Raw genomic sequence first — 19,617 nt, 5'->3', positions numbered from 1 at the left:
TTCTTTTAAATCTGGCTCCTTCATTCTGGTTTCAGTAAGGGGAGTGTAGAGGAATCGCGACTGTGTTACTGCAGTGCAGACTAGGCCTACTTGTTTTTTAAAGGAGTTACTTCAGGAGTACATCAACCATGACGGCATCCACCTGACTCATGTCCAAGAGTGGTGTTCACTGTACGTCAAATGATTAAATTACAACAACAGCAGACTATTACAGGTCCTACGTATACAGCTATACTGTATGTGTTTGTATGTTATTGAACTGACAGGCTTCAGTTGAACACAAGAATGGCGTATAAAAACTACATAGCAATTGAGTGAAATGTCCATCATACGGTGCTCAGAGAGCGCAGGTGTTGTTGTAATGTGTATGCTTGTATGTACCTGACATTGACCTTAAATATGACATGTCTTACTGTTCTACAGAAGTGCTGAATGAGATATGATGACAGATGACACACACACACACACACACGCACGCATGCACACACACACGAACGTGCACACACACACACACACGCACACGCACACACACATACACACACACACACACACACACACACACACACACACACATACACACACACACACACACACAAATACACAGCAAAAAATAGCCATACTCCATCTTCTCATCATCAGCCACTCTGTCACAGACATTTTGAAGCTGGCAGGGAGCCCCATACAGTATGCAAAATATTTGTGTGTCCTTGCCTTCTCCTCAAGGGGGTAAAGTGAGGAAGGGAGGTATCAGGAGAGTGTGACGTGGAGAATTCCCTGATTTCTGGACAGCTTTCCGGACGTAGCCCCAACTCTCCCACGGGATTGTGGGAGAAAAAAAAAACAGCTAGAGCTCCCATCCCTTCCTGACTCTCCCCCAGCATGACAGAATTAAACTTCCCATCCTGTGCCATCAGGCATCGCTCAGGGACAGTATCGTGTGAAAAAGCATTGGCAAGAGCTCGGGAAAGACTGTAAACAGTCAGTGAAAGTAGGTCATGTTTTAAGCTGCAGCGGGATCTAATTTAGGGAGCACCAGTCCGTGCCAGTGGTGTTTCATAGCTGTGGTAAATTAAACAGGTTCACTTCCAACAGAGTTTTCATTTTGGGGAAAAATATAACCGTAGACAGAGATAGTATGATTTTCAAGTCAAGTCAAGTCGTCTTTATTGACACTTTCTTCATATGCATGGGTCCTACAAGGACATTGAAATTTCTGCCTATCCAATGCAAAGATGTAGACATACACAGTGCGTTTTGGAGATGGGTCAGACTACATTTGGCAGTGTGATGTTGTGTTGGTACATACATGCTCTTCTGGGATGCCACAACTCTTGCTTACTGAGATGTCATGAACAAAACATCCATGTCTGGAGAAAACTCGCACACACACGCACGCACGTACGCACGCACACACACACACACACAAACGTACATTCACAGAAAAACACACCCAGAAGAAAATACTAACAAAAACAGATAACCAAACAAATGCACGCATGATACAACTCCCTCAGTATCTTTACCAATCTTCATCCATTCATCCTCAAGTGATGGACTTGACACAGCGCTGCTTATGGACCTTGGCTGCAGGCGTAGGGAGCAGCAGACACTGCCAGTGCATTGCAATATGAGAGATTTATGAACACACAGTGAGGGGGTGGTCTATGCCCGCTGTGCCAGCCAATGAAACGTCTCCCACACACAGGGAGAAGGGGTGGGGGGTAAGGGTGGGGGGTTCTATTTGCATAATTCAAATGCGGCGTGACTGGCTCTAACTCTTGGTTTCTTAAGGATAATTATGGAGAACCAAAAGGTGTGAAACGTGCTCTTTTAGAAGTCTCAGTCAACGGAGACGCATGTTTTTATTACTCCACAGTAGTGTGGTATTACGCCATCATCACCCCATGGTCGATTTAATCTCATCAGAATTCAGAATACTTTGGGTGTTTGTTTCAAATGCAGATTATATTCTTTTTTTATTCAAAACAATAATACCTTGCCACCTTTCTCCTCAGGGGAGTCCAAATCAGATATGAAAGATGTGCTCCAACAAAGCGATTGGAGAGACCTGCACAGGACCATGCAGTTTTATGCTCTCTCTCTCTCTCTCTCTCTCTCTGTAGATGCATTAATGTGTGAGTGTGAGTGTGTGTAGGTGTGTGCGTGCAGTCACCAACTTTCAAACATCTTCTGTGCGTGCAGTCACCAACTTTCAAACATCTTCTGCTGTTGCTAATGTATACTGTATCCAAGTGTACTGCTGTTAACCTGACGTGGCCCATCTGCTATGATGTTCCTGGAGACATATGGCAGCCTGGCTGGGAGCCACACGAGTGTCACTTTTGTGTCAATGTGCCAACCAGTTCATGGTGATCTTAATGGGAGACCAAAAGGCAATTCTTGGGTATGATTTAGGGCAGTCATGATTAAAGGGCATCAGACTTGTAGCCCAAAGGTTGCCGGATTGACTCCCGACCCGCCAGGTTGGTGGGGGGAGTGAATAACCAGTGCTCTCCCCCATCCTCCTCCATGACTGAGGTACCCTGAGCATGGTACCATCCTGCCGCACTGCTCCCTTGGGGCACCATTGGGGGCTGCCCCCTTGCAAGGGGAAAGCATAAATGCAATTTTGTTGTGTGCACTGTTCAGTGTGCAGTGAACACTTGTGTGCTGTGGAGTACTGTGTCACAATGACAATGGGAGTTGGAGTTTCCCTGCTGGCCTTTCACTTTCTTTCTTTCATAACATGATAAATGGAATCGGTAGGCCTATGACACAGCTAGAATTAATGGGATCTGTTTGTGAAATTGTTAGGAGTGAAATATGAACACACGTTTCTGATCAGCAGCTACAGTAAAACCTGGAGGGGTTATATGACAGTGTTCCATATTATGGGCTAAGTGCTCTCGGGTCAGAACTTGGAAGGTGTATGCATGATATAGCCCATATACGTAAGTTCAATAATCATATACAACAGCAATGATTCTCAAACTGTGGGCCTTGAAACCAATATCTACAAATCAAAATGGGTAACACTTTATTTTAGGGATACATCTATTAGCACTAATACATACAATGTGCCTGTATAAGTAACTTATAAGGCATGTACAAAGCAAAATCAAACATTTGTTAGGCATGTAGTCTCAAATGTCTTGTTCATTCACAATAAGGGATTTATTACCAATTTCACCTTAGTAAGGACCTAGTAGGCCTTAGCATTTGCTTAGTACATGCTTTACAAGTTACTTATGCAAGCATTAACATTGTATGTATTAGTGCTAATAGATGTGTCCCTAAAATAAAGTGTTACCCACATTTGTGAAAATTGCAAGTGTGCCCCAAGTTGGAAAAGGTTGGAGAACACTGTACTAATGCATTCATCATGGTAAATAAGTCAGCTCTGGCTATGTCTCACAGTGTTGCCAGATTGGGCTGTTTCCCGCCCAATTGGGCTGCTTAGGATGGCCCAATTTTTGCCATAGAAATCAATAGAATTGGGCAGGATTTAGTGCTTCTAGGCGGGTTTTGAGCATTTTTTGGGCTGGAAATTCACCCCAGCTCTGGCTATGTCTCAAATCACACACTTGTGTCACTGACAGTCAGTGCACAGTGCACACAGTGCAGTGAGGTCTTCAGTGCATAGCGTCGTGGAAAAATTTGAGCGCTATGCACTGTGGCCTCGCTGGAAGTGACGGCTGAGCATGGCATTAGCTCGCCAAAATATCAGTTGGCTACTGTTTACAATGCACAGCGTCTGGTGTTTGTATTTCAAATGGGGACAACAATCACACATACAATACTTTGGTTGGCATGAAAAGGTTGGTGTCCCATCAACATTACTTACAGAATTAGGAGACTGTTGACCAAACTCTTCTACTGAACTGAATGACACATTTCCTCCGTGTCATTGTCAACATGGCCGCTGTTTAGTGCGTGCAGTGTCCATCATTCAAGCACTGCATTTCTCCGCCATTGTTAGGGGATCATTCTGGCACTTTCAGTGCACTGGCTCAACTGAGATGTTCAGCGTGAGCGCCCTAGGCACTGAAACACAGTGCCCGAAGTGCACAAGTCCACAACCAGAGTTTGCCCTCCATGGTCCATTGGCCCCCTCACGCCCGTACCCACCCATTTCCCATTTACCCTCTGTGGTTTAGCTTTCTTGCTTTCCTATATTGAAAGTCCTACCCCTTAGTTCCGCATTCACAGGTCTAAGAGCATGGTAGCAAGTAAATATCTTCTGATTCCAGTCATTATACAAATATGTAACCTGGTTCTCACGCAGATGGTTGTTACCTCGTGCGAGCTCACAAATTTGGGTGAGAATGCACAAGGGTCTGCGTGAGAACGAGGCTAACAAATATGCTGCTTAAGGAGCTATATTTAGATTACCCATGCAGAAGTACTAACAATCATTTGTTCTGAGGCCGTCTGCATGAAAAGTAAGAATTCTTCTAATTCGTTTGGTGTTTGGTACGAGAAATTATACAAATATCAGAAACAACATATGTGGAGCCCGTGGCACAATTCAAAGGTGATTGAAATATTATTTTAATACTGCCATTGGATTACATGGTATTTTTTGTTGTTGCTAAAAACGCTGCGAAGTCCCATGAAATCGGAGGAAGTGACGTCACTTTCAAGCCCTATAGCCTGAGTATAGTCAAATGCCACTCCTGACTTGCAGACTTACCTACATCTGGAATTCGAGTACATTAGGGCATTTCCATGCTCTTGAGAATGCAGATTCGTGTGTGTGTGTGTGTGTGTGTGTGTGTGTGTGTGTGTGTGTGTGTGTGTGTGTGTGTGTGTGTGTGTGTGTGTGTGTGTGTGTGTGTGTGTGTGTGTGTGTGTGTTGTGTGTGTGTGTGAGTACGTGGGAAGTGGAAAGTACACTGCACTCAGTAGGGGAACTTGGGCAAGCTGTGCGGCAGTCTCCATGATACAAGACCTTCTGATTCGTGACCGTGGCCAAATTACTCCTCACCCCCTGCGGTTTGGCCCTGGAGACCCTGTGGAGCACCATAATGGAAATGAGCGATAATATAGAAAATGCAGAAATAATGACCCCCCTCATAGACTTCCCCCTCTACCAGCCCAGCAGTTCTGCCCGATGGAGCCAAACAGCATTTGCTGAAAATGCCGTTTTCTCATAATGCCCACTTAAATCGCATGATGAAACGCCCCATGAAAGTAAAGATGGCAATTATATTGTTATTTTTGTAACTCGATGCCCTTGGTCTTGGTTTGGTGGTAATCCAGTGTGGAGAATCCATTTAAATTTGCTACAGGAAAAACTGTAATATGACAGATGGTAATACACACACCTGTGTATGTGTGTGTGTGTGTGCGTGCGTGCGTGTGTGTGTGTTTGTGTGTGTGTGTGTGTGTGTGTGTGTGTGTGTGTGTGTGTGTGTGTGTGTGTGTGTGTGTGTGTGTGTGTGTGTGTGTGTGTGTGTGTGTGTGTGTGTGTGTGTGTGTGTGTGTTTGCTACTGCTTTTCGGCACTATTTGCACTCTTTTAGGTGTAGACTTATGCAGTATTCATGGAGCCTCTGTGCTGTACATTGCTCCCTTATAAAATCATTTAAATTCTCACTATTACTCATTTACATCAATATTTAGCCTAATGAACCAGTCATCCTTGACATTAACAAAAAGGCAAAACACTTGTATCCAATGATATTCACTAATTAAAAATTAGCTGGAGTTTAACTCATTCAGTATTTATGGCAGTGGAGTTAAACTGTCACACTATAGGCAAATGAGAAGAGTCCACCATCACGACTCAGCTACATGGCCCCTTCAAGGGCGCAGATAGTTTTTAAAAACTGAGGGGGACAGCTGACAACCAACCGTCGGACGTATTATTATTATACGAATATCATTTAAAAAAGAATTAGTAGCCTATTCAATTCTGGAATCAAAAAGTTTTGAAAAAATACCAAAAATGCTGAAAATGCTCTGCTGCTGCTATATGATTTAAAAATGGCTGGCATCCAATGAGTTAATAGCATGACAAAAAGCTTCATCAAGACAAGTTTGCAAAAGGCAATTTGACATAGAATGAAAAGGCCATCATTCAAATATGGCGATTAATAGTAAGAGCATATGGGCATATGCATTAGTCTTCCGCAAATATGGTTGCACTCAGTCACAACACATAGCTCAACTGTTCAGAGGCTTTGTCTGTTAGGTCTGCCATTTTTCTCACTCATTACTACACATTTTTGTGTAAGTCAAAAAATCACTTTTGTCAATATCGGATGTCAAACTAAAACCCACACTGCAGCGCAAAGTTTAAAACGCTATTGCATGCAAAACCATGGTGCAATTCCGCACAGAGAAGTTTACTTTTCTTGCTTTCCTATATTGAAAGTCCCGCCCCTTAGTTCTGCATTCACAGGTCTAACGTGGTAGCATGGTAGCGTAGCGAGTAAATATCTTCTGATTCCAGTATACAAATATGTATACAAATATGACGACAAAGATGACCAACAACGCATCACCAGCATGTGTGTGGATGAAATATATCTGGGCTGTATGGGCTCAGGCCTCCCACCACACACACCAACTCCAGCTAATGACCAGGGAAGCCGACAGAGCTAGGACAAAGAGATCACTTGTCCCAGGCTCAGGGAAAGGTGAGGGGCCCAGAAATTAGGGTTCTCATCACATTGTAGGTATTGTGGGGGGTGGGGTGCGGGGGGCTTTCAGATGACGTTGGGCCCAGTTAAAGGTGTCATTGGCCCTGCTAATGACCCCAGCAACGGCACAGAGAAACGAGACACAATTAATCAGCATGCGTTATAATTAAAAACGACCCCTGTCCCCCACGGGCAGCGACAAAGGGGGGCGGATCGACGAAACTACCAAGGCATAATTAGGCACGACACTTCTCCCACCACATGACAAGAACAGAAAAAGAAAAGAAAAAGGAAAAGAAAAAAAAACATGCGGTGTGGTGACCATCCATTTTCTCGTTTGGTGCTAAGTGCCAAGGAAATGAAGTGTGAGACAAGAACAAGAACTCGGGAGGGTAAACGAGTGCGACGCTCGGATAGATCGCAGAGAGAGAGAAAGAGAAAAAAAAGAGAAGAGAGAGAGAGAGGGAGAGGGAAAAGACAGAAGCATAAACGAAAAGGGCAAGGTGGTAGGTAATTAGCGAGCTGCATCGTATGTGAATGTCGTACGTGGGTGTGGGTGTGGGGGGTGTTGTTGTTGTGTCTTGTGTGTTTCAGGGGTGCTGCGTGTGTGAATGGGGTACATGGCAACAGTGAGGGGGGGGGAGGTCATGGCGGGGTAGGAAACATGACAGCATGTGTGGGTAGATGACAGCATTGCAGGCCCCTAGAGGCTTCTGTTGTGACATCGTCTGCATGAAATTACACCAACGTTGACCTTTCTACAGGCGCCTCAGAAAGCAACCTGTTTCTCCACCGCACTGCAATAGCAGCTACACTCTGATTTGAGATTTTATGGAATAAATCTGTCAACAATCTCTTTTTCTGCCTGTGTGTGTGTGTGCGTGTCCGTGTGCGTGTGTGTGTGTGTGTGTGTGTGTTTGGGGGTGGGGGTGGGGATGGGGCTGGGGCTGGGCAGTTGAGGCTGTGAAAATAATATGACTGACGAAATATTATATCATACCATACTATGTAAATGCATACTATACCTCTTTTCTGTAGTTCCCTGAGTACATCCCATGCATCAAATCGGTATCTCATGGATTGGTTATGACTCGGTGTGGGCAAAAAGAGTCTGACTTTCACATGATGAATAATTTACTTGCGTATCTGCGGTTAAAAAACCAAAACTTCAAACACAACACTGTTTACAACTTTTCCCTGCACTCTAGTCCCCAACAGAATGTGCAGTGCATCACTATCACAGAATGGGCATCAGTTTAGTTCAGTCTGAGGCAATGTCAAATGATGTCACATTCATTGGCTGAGGACCTCCTTGGCTGAGAACAATTCTCAGACTTCAAAGCATGCACCTTTTTCCCCAGAGTGCATTACCTGCAACGGATGAACCTTGGTTAACAATATTATTAGATTATGATTGAATATGGGTGTATGTAGTAAGAGAGAGAGAGAGAGAGAGAGAGAGAGAGAGAGAGAGAGAGAGAGAGAGAGAGAGAGAGAGAGAGAGAGAGAGAGAGAGAGAGAGGACGGGAGGGATTCATCCTCTCAATTCATTTGCTCTGGATGAACGTTGTTGCCAGTGTTGTTAGCACGCTTCCTGTCTAGTGCTAACTGATTACGCTATCCCTGGAGAGTGTGAGGCGCAGATAAGGAGTGTGTTGCAATATGCTACCTTGCCTCCTCCACTTGCCTCCTCCACTTGCTTCTCTCCTCGTACCAGGAAGTAATATGTCATGATGACATCACTGACAACAGCATCATATTTCAATATCTTGCAAAAGCTCAATTGTAGTCTTTTTCTCATTTGCAATTGGGATGGTGAATGAAAAACAGTCCCTCAAAATTTGTTGTGGCTAGGCTGACAGCTGGGAAACTTTATCGTTTTCTCCACGGAGGAGGGGCCAGGAGGCGGGACGAGGAGACAAGCGCAAGTGGAGGAGGCAAGGTTGCATATTGCAACGCACTCAGGGGGGTCTGTGCTGAGGGAGGCTGTGCCCAAACGCTAACATCATTTCCTGGCCAGCTGTGGATGAATGAGGGAGGTGGTCTTAAGATCAGAGAGGGTTGTAGGTTTGAATCTCACCATTTCCCCTACCTCCATCCATGGCTGAAGTACCCTTAAGCAAGGCGGTTACCCTGGTAATGACAAAAGCATGTCATTCAAAATGCCACATGATTTGTTCCTCCAATCACGTGCAAGGATATTTGATGACGTGCCACATCTTTGAACAGTGAATCCATATGGTGCTGTACAGGGCTCCCTGCTCCCTGGCCACTGTGGCTAGTGGATTTCCAGGGTCACTATCCATTTAGCCTATCTGCTAGCCAGACTTATGTTGTCAGATTTTTTTTTCTTTAGAATATTCTTGCATTCAAATAAAACAATTGATGCAACTACTGTGATTTGTCACACCAAAGAATTAGTTACCTGTCAAAGTGGCTAGTGAGACTGATATTGTTACTTGCCACAGCCAAGTTTTACCAGCATTTGGCCGGTGCCAGTGTCAAGCCCCGGTGCTGTACAAGGTAAATGTGTGTGGAACAAGGCGGAATCGCGTTTCTCCTACAAGAGCCGGGTTACCACCTGTTGAAAGAGATCCCAGAGATTTGCCAACCGTCTCTATATGCCTCAGACTGAATTTTTGATGACTTTGATTCGTCACATGAACTCCTGTCCCGTTTTCAAATTACAAGACTCAAGTGGTCAAAAATGTTCCTGAAATATTTTCAACCAATATTGTATGAAGTATTCTGAAGGAATTCTCCAGACAAACCAAAAGTCACAAATAATGTTTGTACTTCAGTTTTGCTTTAGAAGTTAATTAGAAGTTTCAGCATGCATGTAACCTATTAGCTTACATTTTCCACGCCGTTATTCCATTGACTGTAGCAGAGCAGTGGCAAAAATGTCCCACATTAGGGGGTGGAGGAAGTTGGCAACCCTACTACACATCTATGGTACAGATTTTTTTTTGTCTTTTAGACTTGATTAGTGACAGGAGAGTTTGTGAGAGAGACAGGAAACGTCTGGGAGAGAAGCGGGGAAGGGTCGGTAAAGGACCCGGCCTGAAATCGAACTCGGGTCGACCGCATATGATGAGTGCCCTACCGTTAAGCCACGGTAGGACCACGGTATAGCAGAGTTAGACCAAATCTCAAGTTCTCCCTTATACACACAGAGATACCGGACGTTATTGATACCCAAGTAGATTAAGCTGTCCAGCAGCTTACACATCACACAAAAAACATAAAAACATACGTGCCCAGTGTTCACATTAGGCATACAAACAACAGGTCAGTGATTATTTTATTTCCTTTATCACAGTGCAGTTGTGGGAGGGAGGTACTAAGGGGGCCACAGCTGTGACCAGTAATAGCTGAGAGAAAAGTTTGGCTGAGTCCAACATACTACAGTATGCACTCCTTCAATATATATTGCACTATGAGGGGAGCGAAACAATGAACTGACACCCTATGCAGTGTGTTAACGAGTGAGCATTTCGGACACTGCCAGACTGCCAGAGTGAGAGAGAACAGCCCAGAGCCTGCCGGCTGTGTTGCCTGTGTGCCTGCCGAGCTGTAGGGCAGAAGTGGGCCAACTCTGACATCCCCTCACTGCCCAAGCAAACACGCTACAGGCAAAATGGGCATCTGAAACAGCGGGAGAGAATATGGAATGTGCATTGCATTGAGAAAGGAAACCACAAGCCACTGACTTTTCCAACACATTTGTCGATCAATAGATTTAGCAATAAACCTGTAATGGTACCAAGCATACACTGGTGTGCGTTGCAGCTGTACATAGAGGAAATTATAGCCGCGTGCAATAAATGCATTGATCAACTCATAAAAGGATTAAGTATTTCCACGAGGGGAACAAGCAAGCATGTTCAACCAACAATTACATTTGCACACACTGTCTCTGGGATGGTGACAGAGGAAGTTAATTGATGATGTACCCTGGTCCAAGACCAATCAATGTACATTGAAAATAGGGAAAATAATCAACATGTTAGTTTATTAATACAATAATCATTTGTTTGATCTGCAACTGAACAATACATCATAAAGAAAATTATTAAAGTAGGCCTATCATCATCTGCCCTACTGTGGCTTAATGGTAGGGCACTCATATGCTATGCGGCCGACCTGGGTTCGATTCCGGCCCGGGTCCTTTGCCGACCCTTCCCCTATCTCTCTCTGCCAAACATTTCCTGCCTCTCTCTCAAAATATCCTGTCAAATATTAAGTCTAAAAGACCAAAAACTATTTTTTTTAAAAGAAAAGAAAATACCATCATCTGTGTCCAAGCCATCCATCAACGGTAGCATGTGTGAGACGGCTGTAGTCCTCATGGGAACCCATGCAGGGTCGATACCAGCTCCAGGCCATTTCCTGTTACAACACACTTTGTCTCCTTCCCATTTCTTGTTGTGTCCTTATGCCTTGTCATAGGGACACAGATTAAAGGAATAAAGTGTAACTAATTGTGCGCATCGTTATCATTCCTTCAGTCGCTTCCTTCTGCCTCCGGCCTTGTGCCTAGAGGCTCAGCATCATCGAGGACGTCTCAAAGCACGGAAAAGTATTGGATGGGGATGAAGAAAGGAGGCAAGGTGCCAGAGGCAGGCCTGCATGTGGGGCTTCACACATCCACCCTCCCCCCATTCCTTGCTTTCCTTCTTTCCTTGTTTGAGGAGGGGTGACGCCGAGGCAAGAGGCCAGAGTGCAGAGGAAACGAGGAAGGATATTGAGATGCAATGTACAGTAAATCGCAGCCACTCACTATAATTAAACACAATACTAACAGCTCACAGGTAAATCAGGTAAATTCAGGTAAATGAACATTATATGCAAGCCATCTAATACCATTTCAAGGATACAAGGATACAAGGATATTTATTTGTCATGTACATAGAGACATTTTCGTGTCACATGTACTGAAATGAAAGGCCGGTGCAAAAGAAGTGTGCAGAAGAAAGGTGTGTGTGTGTGTGTGTGTGTGTGTGTGTGTGTGTGTGTGTGTGTGTGTGTGTGTGTGTGTGTGTGTGTGTGTGTGTGTGTGTGTGTGTGTGTGTGTCTGTGTGTGTGTGTGTGTGTGTGTTCAGTCAAATCAATTAGGATGAATTCAGTTAACAAACGGCATGAGGAAAGAAGCTCCTTCTCAGTCTCTGTTCTTGCTCTATGACAGCACAGTCGTCTTCCAGATCTCAATTTTTTTAATAGTCCATGTCCTGGGTGTGATTTCAGAGGATGTGCAGGTACATCTGCTATTTAGAATAGTTTGGTTGTATAACAGTCATAGGACCATGTGGAAAGCTTTGCTGCAGACGGCAATATATATGTTAAATATGTGCACTGATACTGAGTATGTCTGAGTACATTTCATTTTAAAAGTTATAGTAGAAAAACTTCACAGATAAGATCATCACACCTGGCACAAAGGCTCAAGTCCTGTCCTCGCCGGTTATGATTAGCTCTTATTTCAATTCTCCTCACCACTCAACATGCTTTTTAAAAAAGTGCCTCAACCTTCAGGTGTGATCACGTCACCATGAAGCCATGACACTTGAAGCCTAGCCTAAGCAGTCAGAGGAGAACAGAGCACAGAGGAGAAGAATATTGACTTAAATTAGTCTGTTCTGATCTGAGGTTTTTACCCAATTCAAACTACTGCTTATCACAGAGTCCACCTTTTTGATCTACTTTTATGAGCCGCCTTTCGTGCTGTCAAAGGGATGCGGCTGAGGAGAAGACCTAGGTCTGCAACGATCAGGTTTCCCTCTTTAAAACTGCATAGGGTTCGGAGATATGGATTCAGGGACACAGCAGGGAAGCCAATGTCTCTTTTAAAATCTCTTTCAACAGTTTCGATATCCGTCTTTGATTTGTTTAAAACATAACCACGATAACAGGATGCTACTGATAACAAAAATCTGAAGCGAGACGTAAGATGTTGTTGCCATGGCGCCGCATTGTTTGGCTGCCTCTCTGGTAACTCCGTCAAAACCGTGCAATTTTTTCATCTTTTAAATCTATTTAGTCCATATGAAGTCAACATTTCGGACAGATATGATGATGTGTTTATAGAAAGCACTTTTTAGTGCTATTTATTGCCGTCTGCCTTTTTTTATTTATTTCTTAATCCAAATCGATGTTGTCGGATCACCGCAGCGCAACGGAACTCCATGGAGATCAGAATGCGCATAGCCTACCAACCGGCCTGGCAGAGAAACAATGTCATCCCGACAAGCCTTGCACTACTGACTACAAGAGGTCACGGACACCAGATGAATGGGGACCATCACAGTGTTGCCTATAGCGTGAGGTGAGAGCATGCAGTTTTGCCACCCGCGATGTAGTCTCATCTCATCTAGCACCGTATCCACCCGGAGCCTCGGACACCGCACAGCTGTCTGCTTTGTAAAGCGACGCGTCCAACTCTCGCCTCGATCGACACATCTATGGACAATCTGACATCTATGGACATTTCTGCTTATTTATTTAATGTGTGTATTTATGTTCACATTTTAAGTCTTATGATCTCTGCACGGTGTGGAGTTGTACCAGAACCGTCATTTCACTACAAGCTGTTACCTTGGTTATGGCTTTGTATGTGACAAATAAACTACTCTACTCTCTACTCTCTACTCTAAGATAAGCATCTCTCACTCACTCTCTTATTCTCTCCAATTTTTTTCTCTCTCTCTCTGACACACACACACACACCAAAACAGACAATAAAAAAAACCCAAATCTTTGAATTTGGCTAGCCCCAAACCTATCGCTAATCCATGGCGGTTACCCTGGTAACAAACGATGGGGATGGATCATGACTCATCAATTATCATTAGCTGTCCGAGCGGGAGGGGAGGTGGGAGTCAGCTGACAGATTTAGCACACGAGCATGCATCATGCCGCCCAACCGACCGCGCCGCGCGGGGCTGGCTGGCGGGAATACCAATCAGAATGACATTAACGCTGGATTCATGGATGGAAAGCACAAATCTGCTGTCCTGTTATTTCTCCCTCTCTCTCTCTCTCTCTCTCTCCCTCCGCACTTTCTCTTTCTCTCTCACCCCCCACTCTCTGCCATGGCACCAGCTTCAGGGGTATCCATCATGGCATGGGAAGGTGGGCTCTGAACACCCCCGTTCTGCCAGGCCTAGAGCTCAGACATAGCATTGTCTGCCATCCCTCTACTCTCTTCTCTCCTCTCTCTCTCTCTGTCTCTCACTCTCTCCACTCTCTCTCTCTGAATCGCTATTGCATTCTCCACACCTCTCCAATATACACTCCCTTACACAAACATAAACACACACACACACACTAGCACAAAGAGACACGAAACGAAATGTACACATCACACGCACGCACGCAATACATGTATGCACCACCACCATAATGTTCAGATGTTAATATAGGAGGCATGGTGGGGGTATTAAGAAGTGACCTTTAGTATAGCTGAAATATATTACTTGCATCCCTCTGCCTCCTCTATGAAATTAAAGTATGGCTGCTCGGAGATGCTGAGGAGATCGAACAACGTGCCATCATCGTCGTGATGCAGTGGAAGCTGAATTGAGTCACAAAATGATCAACAATCTACTTGCTCAGTACATAGACATACAGTATATGTCCACACACTCAGACATACGTATACACGCACGCACGCACACACACACAAGAACATTCATTTTCAATGGGAGCCGCTCATTGAACGCAGATATCCGCACAGGAAAATAGACTCGAGTTCTATTTTCAAGGAGCATCGCGGACATGTCGACATGTGTCGCTCTTACAACGCGCTCCTGTGTGCAAGGCATGATCTGTTTTCATGTATTCTAACCGTTTCGGACTGATAACGGACACGTGAAGTGGACGTTAAGTGGACGTCTGCACCGTTGGTGTGTATGCACCATCAGGTTCTTGGCGGCTTAAAGGGACACTGTGCAGGAAATGATCAAAAAGGTACTGCAACTATGCTGCTTATTGAAATTGGGCTGCCTATTGCCAAATTTGCATCTTTACATGAAAGTTTACCAAGTATTAAACAAATATTTTCTAGTATGGTCCAAGTACAGTCATTTTTGCAGCTAAAAATGGCTATTTTTGGACATTCAAAATGGTGGACCACGGTGAAGATCCCCCTTTTCATGTATGAAACGTGCAATGTTTCCAGTCATAATGAATACTTAGAATTTGATGCTGGTGGTAAGTATTCATGAAAAAGGTAACATTAGTGAATGGACAGCATGAACAACTAAAAATCTCACACAGTGTATTTAGGGAACTGCTAATTTTTTACAATGTGCTGCTACTTTTATATAAAATTTACCATCCATGCTGAACCATACTTGTAAATGCACTGTATATTTACATTTCTTTAGCATATGCCAACCATATTCATCTCATATTTTTTTTCTTATGTGATCAGGTCTACAGCCTATTGAGTCTGAAAGCAAAGCACAATATCGAAATGCAGTGTTGGAAACAGCGCTGTGACCTTTGGTAGAGAAACTAATAATGATCCGCATGGTGTGTGCACTACCACTTATTAGACTGCAAGCTTGGAGAGTCTGAGTGATTTCCAAATGAACTTTTCCACAAGCTCTGACAGTGATGATGCCACCCACCCACACAGGAGCAGGAGCCTCCCTGTGGTAAACAGGAGAAAAAAGGAGAGAGAGAGAGAGAGAGAGAGAGAGAGAGAGAGAGAGAGAGAGAGAGAGAGAGAGAGAGAGATACTGAGAGAGAGAGAGAGTAAACAGAGATGTAAACAAGCTGGTGTACACTCACTTTTGCTCTAAGCACATTTCATGGATCTTAAAATAAACCAGGGTAATTGAAAAACAGAGGGAGTACACTGCTGAGAGTATGAGACTCCTGTTCCACCTGCATGTCACATACTGTATAATGTGCTTTAATGACTTATGGGTGGGCGGAAAACACTGTCTATAGCACCGTTCTTATCTATCTATTGGGGAATTTTCTTCTTTATTTTCTTATTTATGCACTTGCTGTATGTATTTAATTATTGATTTACTGTATATGTGTAGATGTATGCATTTAGTTTAGCTTGTTTTGCAGCAGGGAGCTGTCAATAGACATTAACCTGATGCAGTGAAGCAATGACATACTAACAAGACGCTAATTGTTTTTTGAATGTTATTTTAATGACAATAAGAAGATAAAGACGTGTTCATCCACGTGAGAAAATTTTTATTTCATCTGTGGGTTCCCAGTCCACATGTATAGGGTGCGTCGTGTTAATGGTGGCAGGAGTGCAGAGAAGTTGGCATTTATATTCCAGGTCCATAATGACGTGGAATTATTATCGGCCACCATACGCTATCCCTTTAGAGGCAGCAAATGTTTTTGAGTCTCACATTAGTCCGTAGGGTACTCTTATTATTTTTTATCCTTGTTCGCTGTTTTCTTTCAAATCAATTAATTATTATTATTTATTTCTTTGAAACAACACTGCCGCTTGCCATTAATTACTTGTTCACTCAAACGCTCAAAACACACAAATCACATTAGCGTTGTTATGGCATGGGAATACGTCCTGCTAAAGTTACAGTAATAAGAAATTGTCCATGTGGTGGTTGTTTATCCACTTAAGTCTGTAGAAATTGTTCTCAGCATGCTGTTGCACAGTCTAAGCCAGGTTTTAATGGAGTCAGGTTCTTCGGTCTTAGTTTGCCTTAGAATAGGGTGACCAGATTTTTGTAGTCTGAAACCGGGACACTTCGTGTGTGACTGAAGGACAATATTTGGCGGGCGGGTCTGGGGGTCCTCCCCCAGGAAAATTTGTACTTTTTAGATGCCATTTCCTGCATTCTAATCAATTTTAGAGGGAGGAATGACAAATCGCAACTGACTCCTTCAGACTTTCTATACAAGCGCTGGCTGCCATTAATTGTGGCCGGTAAACATGTAATCTTTTCCATATATTTACCCCGATAGACATGGCGCAATGTAGTGGGTGGCCAAAACCGGGACATATTTGTGTCCCGAGAGGGTTTGCTCGGGACCTGGGACACACACTTCCAAACCGGGACTGTCCCGGTCAAACCGGGACGTCTGGTCACCCTACCTTAGAAGGCCTTGTGTTTAGATGCGTCCTAGCATCTCTATAAGAGGGTATGTCCGTCCGTCCGTCCGTCTGTCAGTTTGTCTGTCTGTCGGTCCGTCTGAAACGCATTCCTTAAATTGTATTTCCCTCCTGTGTCCACAAGGCTACAGAGTGCATAGACGCCTCTTTGTCCGCCTGTCGGCCTTGTTAGTAGAAATGCTGCTGTCCTATGCCCCCTTCCACCCACCCCTCAATAGGCTTTTGTTTTCAGGCCAATGAGAAGGATGCTGGTGCCCCTTCCCGCACCAGTTATGTTCAGAATAGGGGGCAGGATTTGGCTGGTTAGCTTTGCCGATTAGCAAGTCGCCATTTTCACATTTCCGACATTCACTTCGCTCATGATGATTGGTGGGTACGCGAGTTTAGTGTTGGGCGCACAGACCTTTACAGGTCTGTGGTTGGGCACCTCCATGCATCCAATGCCCGTCTTCCATATAGCTTTCTGGTCAACCTTAAGTCAGTCATTAACGTGGCACGTAATTGGCTGAGTAAACTGGCGGCGGAAATAACTCCATTTTGGAAGCTGAAAAAACGTTCAATTTTCGCTGAATTCACTAGCCTAGCATTTCCCATTGAAATGACTGGAGGCGGGACTTATTCACTCTCTCCAGTTCTTATACTACCTCCATGGTTCGGAACAGAAGTAGGCCTACTTACCTGTCAACTACATAACCGGGCAATTCTCTGCATGTGATCGTGTGTTACCATGTTTCCATCACGGTTCGCAGAGCAAAAAACAAGCATTTTCCAGTTTGCATTATGAACCAACTTTCCGGTTCCTGAATGCTCAGATTCTGAACACATCAGCCGGTTCAGGATTAGGTGCGGAAACGGCACTCCCATGGTTCTCTGTTGGGTTGGACACGCTACAAAAGGTTAGCCTGGGCGAAAAGCCGACTGTTGACTCCGTCAAACAGTCTGGCAAAAGCCAAGAGGAATCCGTCTCCGTGGAGGGTGGGAGATAGTCTGATCTTACTCTGCCATTTAAGTCCATTGGAGTTCAGAATAAAACAAAACCCATATTGTGCTTTGTTAGCGTGACTGTTACGATATAGCGTCGCAAAAGCATGCAAATAACAAAACAAAAGTGTGAATGTAGTTACCTTAACCAATCAGTAACGGACTTCGTGGGTGAGTTCTGCATCACCACTCTCAACTGTTTGCTGATTGGCTAAACGCTGAGAGAACCGAGCGCGAGGCTTTTGCCAGACGATGTGCGGAGCCAAAATCTATGGGTGGAGTACATTGGATGGCGTCACCAGGCTAACAAAAGGCTCCTTTAGCCAAAACACACAAATCACACAAATCTGCGTTCTACTCCTCTGGGGATACTTCCTGGTACCACAATAAAATTCAGACTATGCCCTATTATCACTCTTATTTAGTAAAGATCCACTGCTATGGAATGCCCTGCATCCTGTCACTGCAAAGTTCAGAGTAATATTTACCTTTTTCTGTCAGAAGTGATAGCTGAAAGACCTGCCATTGCAGGACCATGTGATGTTACGTAAAGGCCAAGTTTATTACTTTAAAAGTCTGGCTCCTGACTGTGAAATAAATCACAGCATCCCCTCACACGTCCCCTCAGGCTAGCTACCAAAATCTCTCTGTGTAAAAAAAGAAATGGCCAAGATAGATTTTCCAACCTCCCAAAACAGATACTGTGTAATAAATGGATCATATTTTCTCCCAGAAATACTATGAACACTGACTCCAAACTGAATGACATTTTGATGGTTTTGAGAAACCATTTCTTTGTATTACAGCATATGATGTTCATAAATGGATCAATTCATACATACAGTATTTATTCCCATCCATCACAGTCTTTATTCCCATACATACAGTATTTATTCCCATCCATCACAACCCAAAACTAACCCAGACTGACTTCAGCAGTCCTGAAATATTATAATAGTATTATAATAATGAAATAAGTGTTCAAGTTTGTGTGTGTGCGTGCCGTGCGTGCGTGCATGTGTGTGTGTGCGCACGCTCGCTTGTACTGTATATCCACTCACATAGCCTACAGGTGTGCAAGCGTGGCAGCATATAGTGGGTGCCTACTCTCAAATGTGTTGTTGCCTGTGTGCACCCAAGGGGAGCGTAATCCGTCTATTGACAGACATTAGATTATCTGTGCATAAATGAAGTGTTAAGACATGCTTTTGAGCGTCAATAAGCACATTAATGCTCGCTCCGCCGATCGATGCGTACAGACAGTCAGGCTGTTTTATTGCGGCTCCCTGTACCGATCATTAACAAGTGTGTATGTCTGCATAACTGTGTGTGTGTGTGTGTGTGTAAATCTCTCTCTCTCTCTCTCTCTTGCTTTCTGTGTGTGCGTGTGTGTGTGTGATCCCTCTCGGCAGATTAACGGTATGATCTCCACAATTCCACTCGTCTCACCTCAGTCAGAGCCTGGGCTTCTTATCTCTACATCAAGATCACATTAAAAGCACATGATTCCTGGAGGACGATCGATTGCTGGACCAGAAATCACTTGGCAGATAGGTGGAGGGGTGGGTGGATAGATGGATGGATGGATGGATGGATGGATGGATGGATGGATGGATGGATGGATAGTTGGATGGATGGACGGATGGACGGACGGACGGACGGACAGACTGACGGATGGATTTACTGATAGACAGACATGCACACACAGACTGACAGACAGATGGACATGTCAACTCACGTCAGTGCAAAAGGGATAGGAGCAGAAGAGTAGGTAGAGAGCTACTGGTATCCCTCAAAACCAACTGGTGCTCTTGGAGGGTGCAATGTTAAAGAAGGCTGGAGGAAAAGGATACTTGGTCCAGGCACTTCAGTTGATT

At 44.2% G+C, this 19,617-nt stretch overlaps 1 long non-coding RNA gene across 1 annotated transcript; it reads left to right on the top strand.

The window, feature by feature from the left end:
- The first annotated feature begins 12,584 nt into the window (after nt 1-12,584).
- On the top strand, nt 12,585-19,254 carry LOC134441329 (uncharacterized). The gene is made up of 2 exons (XR_010033141.1): nt 12,585-12,970; nt 19,153-19,254. It is a non-coding gene; the product is annotated as an uncharacterized LOC134441329 (long non-coding RNA).
- The last annotated feature ends 363 nt before the right edge of the window (nt 19,255-19,617 follow it).

Source organism: Engraulis encrasicolus, chromosome 24 (genome assembly GCF_034702125.1).
Source record: "Engraulis encrasicolus isolate BLACKSEA-1 chromosome 24, IST_EnEncr_1.0, whole genome shotgun sequence".
Classification (NCBI taxonomy): Eukaryota; Metazoa; Chordata; class Actinopteri; order Clupeiformes; family Engraulidae; genus Engraulis; species Engraulis encrasicolus.
Note: the sequence above shows the minus strand (reverse complement) of the source record. Positions and strands in the feature narration are given on the sequence as shown.